Raw genomic sequence first — 7283 nt, forward strand, 5'->3', positions numbered from 1 at the left:
AACACCAAGATCGCGGGTTTGTTTCCCCGCACGGGGCAATCAAAAAATGTACTTTTATTCAACAAAAATAAGCCAAAGCTAATGTGCTATAGAACAAACAAAAACAAACAAAAACCAAAACCAAAAACTACTCTGTATAGCATTTAAGTCATAACACTTTCAAGGACTCTATCTTTCTTGCCCCACGGCCCCCACTTCTGGCTTGTTTTAGGAGTCTGGAAGCGGAGGGACACGGAGAAGACCTGAGCCTTTGTCCTCGTCACATTCCCTACAGTGTCCTTCTCTCCATCCGCACTGACTCTTCACCTGACCTCCTGGGAGGAGCAGAAGGGTGGGTAACTCCTGTGTGTTTCCTGCCTTCTGCCAATCTAGAGACACTGAACTGAGGAATGTCGGGTTCAGAACCCCAAGCCATTCACCAACGTCCAACAGCTGAGTGAGGCCAAAGCATGTTCTGGCAGAGATCTTTGCTGACAGTTCTCTGAGGCGGAGCTTTGTCCCTCCCAACAGTCCCAGGGAGCCCTGCAGAGGTCTGCGTTGTGGTTTTTACTAAGAACTTTCCAGTGAACTCCCCCATTGCAATATAAAGGCAAGGATCATATGAGTGTAAAGCAATAAATCAGATGTCCTCAGAACTTTAATTAGTTCTCGAATCAAGTCGCAATAGGGCTTTACACGCTAAGGCAAGCACCACGACACTAAGCCTCTTCCCAGACCTTCCATTGAAAGGTCTATAGAGTGAATTTTTCACCCCAGAGGTTCGTCACACAAGTGTGTGGGAAGCATGAGTCCTTCATTATCTGAGCATCGCTGTGGTATGAGTGCCTGTGAGCGGTAACATAAAAAGTGGAGGATGTGGGCATCGATCCCACTACCTCTCGCATGCTAAGCGAGCGCTCTACCATTTGAGCTAATCCCCCGATGTCAACCTACCTTTCTTGTATTTTCTTGTGTGTCCAGTGGATCCTCGCAAAACTACGTACTCTGTCTTTGGTCCAGGAGAGTATGACAATGAAGGTCCGAATTTTAGCACAGCCTAGATTCTTAGGTCCTAAGAGCTGAAAGTGTAGGGAGTGAGCTGAGAGTCTAAAGAGAAGTGAGAAAAAGCAATGTTGTTTCCGCCCGGTTTCGAACCGGGGACCTCTCGCGTGTTAGGCGAGCGTGATGACCACTACACTACGGAAACTTCCTACTCAACTCTGATTTCCTAGTTTCCAGACATACATTGAAAACTTGCTGAGTAAACGGCTTGATAGTGGCCTTCATTGTATATCGTTGTATCATGGACTAGCTAAATCAAGGTAACTAAGGTGGCTGACCTCCTCATCCCTAGTCCTTGGTGACCCCACCCTACCCTGCTGCTGCCAGATGAACACTCATGTAAGCCAAGTCCTGTGGAATTCGTCCCTCGGTGGCTGCTGATTCACCTCACTTAGCACCATGTCCTCGGCTTCTTTGGTTTGAGTGACAGAGCCTCTTTTTAATAATAATCCTTCTGGGAATTATCCTTCTGTGGATGTGAAGGAGTGAGCATCTCAGAAGACAGTGATTAGTTCCTGTGAACAAGCAAACGTCTCAGAACTCCTTGATCCCACTCCCGTGGCCATGTTCCCACTAGAGGATGGCTCTGCGGCTCTATTTTCAATTTCTAACGGAAATGTCATGCTAAGGACCTGGCTTTGAATCTCAGCACCCACATGGCCTCTCCTCAGCATTTCCAACTCCAGTATGAGGGCATCTGTCGCCCTCTTTCGGCCCCATGCGGCACCGCATGCAAATGCCCATGCACATAAAAATACTCTCCTCTTTCCTGTGGGTCCGTCCTCTCAGCCTTCCCTTCCTTTGTGTCAGCAAATGTGGCCCTTTCACCAGGGACTGCCTTCTCTCTTATTTTCCAAACACAGAATTTTTTACCAAAGTCTTTCTTGTGGTTTCCCTCAGTAGTCTAGAATAAATTTTATGGCTACAATATTTTAAACAACAACAGAAATTCATGCATATACCATAACAAGAATAACTCTAAATTTGCAACAACACTGTACCAACATGAAGCATCTGAACCTAGCCGTAGGTTTTTCTTTTTTTCTTACCCTAACGGATAACACTTTGTAACCAACCCTCTAAGCTGTGAGCAGCTCTCCAAGCCCGTCTCATAGTCGTGGTTTTTTTCCCCAAGCATTTCAGTGTTGCCTCCACCCCCACATGGCTCAAGCAGTGGAGTCAATCCCTGGGCCAGGTGCAGAAGGAAGCCACGTCATAGTGGGCAGCCCCCGCCTCCTACCCGCCCCACCCTGCAGGTTGCAGAAGCCCCTCCCACTGTCATGGGAGGGGACAGCATGCACTCAGCACAGCCAGGCCAGGAAGGAGGGTACCCTAGGGGCTGGTAGGAGGCCCCATCAGACAGGTCTGAAGACCCAGAGACAGAAAGACACCACTGTGAAGGTTGGGAAAGGTAGAGCCTGTCATGGTAGCTGTGTGGTCAAGCTGTTTTGGGCACCCCCACATTCTGCAGTTGTGAAATAGCAATGGGGAAATTTTGTAATGGGGGGTTATCGCCACAACATGGGGAACTAAAGGTCAAAACTTTGGGAAAGTTGAGAACCAGTGGTTCTCCTTACTCAAGGTCTGTTCAGGCTTAAGAATGTATGCCTAGCCTCCTTGTCTTTGCTAAATTTGCTAAGTTTTTCGGATAAACTGAGTCAGATAAATGACTAAATACTAAAAGGAGCTTCAACTGATAAATTTTTTTTTTTTTTTTTTTTTTTTTTTTTTTTGGTTTTTCGAGACAGGGTTTTTCTTATAGCTTTGCGCCTTTCCTGGGACTCGCTTGGTAGCCCAGGCTGGCCTCGAACTCACAGAGATCCGCCTGGCTCTGCCTCCCGAGTGCTGGGATTAAAGGCGTGCGCCACCACCGCCCGGCGATAAATTGTTTTTTAAGGCTCATACTTAACAGATAAAACTGCAAAGTTCTTTTCCCAAGGTCAGACATTTGGATAAAGCTCCCATTCCCTCAGGGGCTTGGAGAAAGTCACCCTCCTTGTTTCTGGCAAAAGGAACTTGTGGCCCTTCCATTAACATATGGCTGTGATGCCTTAGACCTTGTCAAGGACAATGCTGTCCCCTAGGCTCCCTCAGTCTCTGCTCATGGGCCATGCTCCAGCTCACCCCTTTCCCCTGTTCCCATTTCACCCTGGGATCTTTCGCTTGCCCTCCAAGGCAAGAGCCTTCCCAGGAGAAGCCTTAACAGGTTGGTACAAACAACTTCTGTTTTTACCCATGGAATGCCTATTTTGGTCTCTTTACTGAACCCATATTTGATACTAGAAGATCTTTCATTCAAAATCATTGTTTCTAAGGCTAACCCTGACAGGAATAGAATGTGAAGTCCTAGTCTTATGAAAGCTGCCAACTTATTGTGGACTGTTAGAGAACACAGGTAGTCAGTCATCTTATAATAATCAAGTTCTTTAATTGTAGTCATGCCAAATACTAATGTAATTAATTAAATACTTTCTTGGTCGCTTGCATGTTTTCAGGGGTTGAGCTTAAAATAAGTAGCTAGAAACAAAATCTGTCTGTTCAGATATACCTGGACATCCCTCAATATTTCATAAGAGAATATGGAACTTAAAATGTTGATTAAAAAGTATATTGTGTCAGTCAGGGACTCCCAGATCCTAGCAGTCTTTGGAGACCCAAAGAAGATTATGGGGCACCACAATGTCTCCACCTGGATTATGGCAATGCTGACCACTGGGCAAGATGCCCTGATGCAACACCTGCCGCCAGGACCTGGCCCAGACTCTAGACAAGCAGCAGGACAGCGGAGAAGTGATTGCACCCCTTTTGCCTAGATAAAGTAAGATCAGTCTTCTCCATGTCCCTCTTCCACAGGAGAACTCTCACCTTAGGGACTGGTGAAAACTGATGCTGTTCTGATACTTCTGCCTCTAACTCTATGGAGACCTGGGTAGGAATAACTGGATATGGACTGGTCTCTGTCATTTTTAATAGATTCACAAGCTGCTTGGTATGCACTAAGTTATAATTTATACTTCTCATATCTCTGATAGTATTGACAGTTAGGCTAGGTATAACTTTGTCAGCTTGACAGCATCAGACAACCAGAACCTTCCACAAGACAATAGCCAGTTTATTAGCTCATTTTATATCATTTTAAATCAAGCCTTGCTTTTTCTAAAGCTACCAGGTCTCTCTTGATTTAAAAAGGGTTCTAAGATGTGAAAGTTTAAGTATGTTGTAAAGGTTTATATATGGGTCTGAAAGAAAGGTCTGAGGATATGAAAGTATGCATGTTTTGAAGGTCTAAGAATGTTTTAAGATATATGAAGTTCTGAGGTGAAAGCTTATGAGCTTTGAGGGTCTCAAAATGATTTAAGATGTAAATACAAGTCACAAAGGTGTAAATAGATGACTCAAAAGCTTCAGATTTCTTTCCCCTTCTATGATATTGTTCTTTTAAGATAGCGAAAGTTTGGAGTTTAATATTAATAGAGTCCTAATAGGCTAATAGAACAATGACTGCTTACTGTTTGGGTCACAAGCTCAAGATTTTAGATTTCTTTTAGTTGTCTTCTAAATAGAAACTTAAAAGTGCTTCTCATCAGACCAAACAAATCTCTGTCCAATCTATACCTGACTTTCTGGACAGAAGGATAATGTATATGCTTTTAACCCAAGTCTGTAGGTTTTGCTAGGACTCAAAGAGATGAGTCCACTTCTGCTGTTTTACAGATACCCATTGCCTGCTTTGTCTATGATATGGAGTTCAGTACAGATTAGTAATGCTAATGTATCTAAAACTTTAATGTCATTTTGTAAGATAAAAATTCATATAGACCTCAGAGGATCAAAAATTCATAAAACTTGGATCCACTTCTCACAAACAAGTCAAAAGGACGGAGGTAAGTACAGCCTAAGTTTTGTCCAACTGTCGACTCCTGAGGATGGTATTTTTCTCTCTCCTGGTCTTGGAATTCTCCCCCTTCCCAATCACTAAGACTATGGGCCTAAAAGTTCCAAATAAGTTCATAAATTTTAACTTCTGTTGCTAGTTTAAACTTGTCTTAACAGGTTTCCACTTGACTGACAGACACAACCAAGCATCAGTTGCTGACTATGAGCTCTAGACTTGCTGAAAGCTGATGTGAACCAGCCCAGCCAATGTGATTGTTCCCTGCCTCTACAGCTGGGTCAGATAACTATATGCTCTGACAAATGCCCCGTTGCCCAGGCTTTTACTGGCCTTTCAGCCTTTTTAGGCCCTGACAGCAATGCCCCAGTGTCAGCTGGAAGCAGTTCCAAAAGAGAATACATTGTTCTGGGCTCCCTGCCCAGAATAGGTTGAAATGCCAAGTCAACAGGAAACCCTATGGCATAGGGAACTAAATGGCTAACTATAACCTCCATTGTCATAACAGGAAAATAGGCCTAGAGTAGTCAATTGATGGATCCATTAACTAAAATGGTTCTGCAATAAGATAAGATAATTGACCTTCTTTATGCAGAACCAAAGAGATATTATATGGCCTTAAGAAATTATTATTTCTATATTAATAATTCATGATTATAATCTGGCTATACTCAAAGATCAGAACTACAGGGCCTTAAGAATGACAATAGATGTCACTGCCCTAGAAAAATCTGTTGGCTAATGGTTCTTAGGTCCCAATACCCTTGAACCCCTGGACAGATTGGACTCAATTGATTCCTGTCATTGGTACTTGTGAAGGGGGGAATGTGAGGGGCCCAAAATACCTTGACAACACAGCTGCCATGACAGGCTTAGAGGTCTAGACATAGCTGCCATGACAGGCTTACTGGCAGGCAACATATGGATCCTGGAAAAGCCATTAGCTAATACCACCTAGGGATCCACCCAGGGATGGGCCAGCATCTAAGGGGAAGAACCTGATATTCCAAACATTCCAGTCATCAGATAAGATCGCCAGATGTCCTTGAGCTTAGCACATATCTATTTCCTTTTTGCAGATACCTTTAGACAAATGTCAGCCAATCAGGGTCCTGAACCCTGGATATCCATTCACCCCAACCTAAGCTATGATTAAAACCGCTACACCACCTGGGCTTGGGGCTCTCTGCTCTCACTGCTGCATCAGACAGACAGAGGAACCAAGCTCGAGCTTGAAATAAAGGCTCATTGTTTTTATATGATGGGATTCACCAGTTTCTATGGTGATCTTTTGGGGGTTCCTGTGATTTGAACATAACACATGGAACACTTTTCCCTTATGGGAAATTTAGTATGGGCTTTGGTAAAGGATGAAAATATGTGCAATGGTAGCCTCTCAAAACAAAAGAATTCTTTGGAAAAATATTCCCCACCATGGAACCAGGAATCCCATTGTGCCCTCCTAATTTTACCAAGAATAGGAAAACTAGAGATTTACTAGACACACCTGGTCCCAAGGATGAACTGCCTACAATTCATATCCAGAGCCTGAGGCATTTAAGGCAAGAGTTCAGTTAATAAGTATAGGGAAATCAGAATGGTACAGTATAATGGGGGAAAGAGTAAGGTATTAATCATTCCCTTTTGGGAGTGTTATGAGGAAACAGGTCCACATAGCAAGACTAAGAAACTGTAATACAATGTTTGCTCCCCAGAAGTCCTTTTCCCAAGGTCAGGCATTTGGATAAGGGTCTCTGAACTTGGAGACTTGAGGTAAGTCCCTGCTTGATAAAGCAGTCATTCTTATCTATGGCAAGAAGCCCTTGCATTAACATGTGACTGGTGGCTATTGTCAAGTCAAGGACTCAATCCCTGATTTCAAGCTACACCCAGGCTCACATGCTCCTTTTCTCCCATTTAATCCAATGTGCAATAAAAGGTGTAATCTTTTGCCAATTAAAACCTGCTGGCAGCCATCCTGATTCACCCTCAGATCATGTCCATCTCCTCCTTCCCCACCTCTCACCCCCGACTCTAAATGTCCTTTTGGGGACCTGAAACCCCCACAGAAACAGGTCTTTGGCGGAGTAGCAGTTCTCAAGACAGATGTGACTGCTTTACCTCCTCTACTCCAAAGGCAATGTGTTTTTGTTCATTTGCCTGTTTTTGGTTTTTTGCCAGAACATATATCTTCAAAGTTAGTGGCTTAAACACTTCAATATTAGTGATGATGATGATGATGATGATGATGATGATGATGATGGTTTTGCCATCTCACAGTTCTTTAGATAAAGAGTCTACTCCAAGTCTCTCTCAGTTATAACTGGAGTGTTGTTGGCTGTATGTGTTC

General features: G+C 43.6%; 2 non-coding genes across 2 annotated transcripts; both read right to left on the reverse strand.

The window, feature by feature from the left end:
* Positions 1-847: 847 nt before the first annotated feature.
* Positions 848-920, reverse strand: Trnaa-agc (transfer RNA alanine (anticodon AGC)). Its single transcript has one exon. It is a non-coding gene; the product is annotated as a tRNA-Ala (tRNA).
* A 193-nt stretch (positions 921-1113) lies between these two features.
* On the reverse strand, positions 1114-1186 carry Trnav-aac (transfer RNA valine (anticodon AAC)). Its single transcript has one exon. It is a non-coding gene; the product is annotated as a tRNA-Val (tRNA).
* Positions 1187-7283: the final 6097 nt, after the last annotated feature.

The sequence above is a fragment of the Peromyscus californicus genome, unplaced genomic scaffold, assembly GCF_007827085.1.
Source record: "Peromyscus californicus insignis strain IS unplaced genomic scaffold, ASM782708v3 Scaffold_8__1_contigs__length_139910024, whole genome shotgun sequence".
Classification (NCBI taxonomy): Eukaryota; Metazoa; Chordata; class Mammalia; order Rodentia; family Cricetidae; genus Peromyscus; species Peromyscus californicus.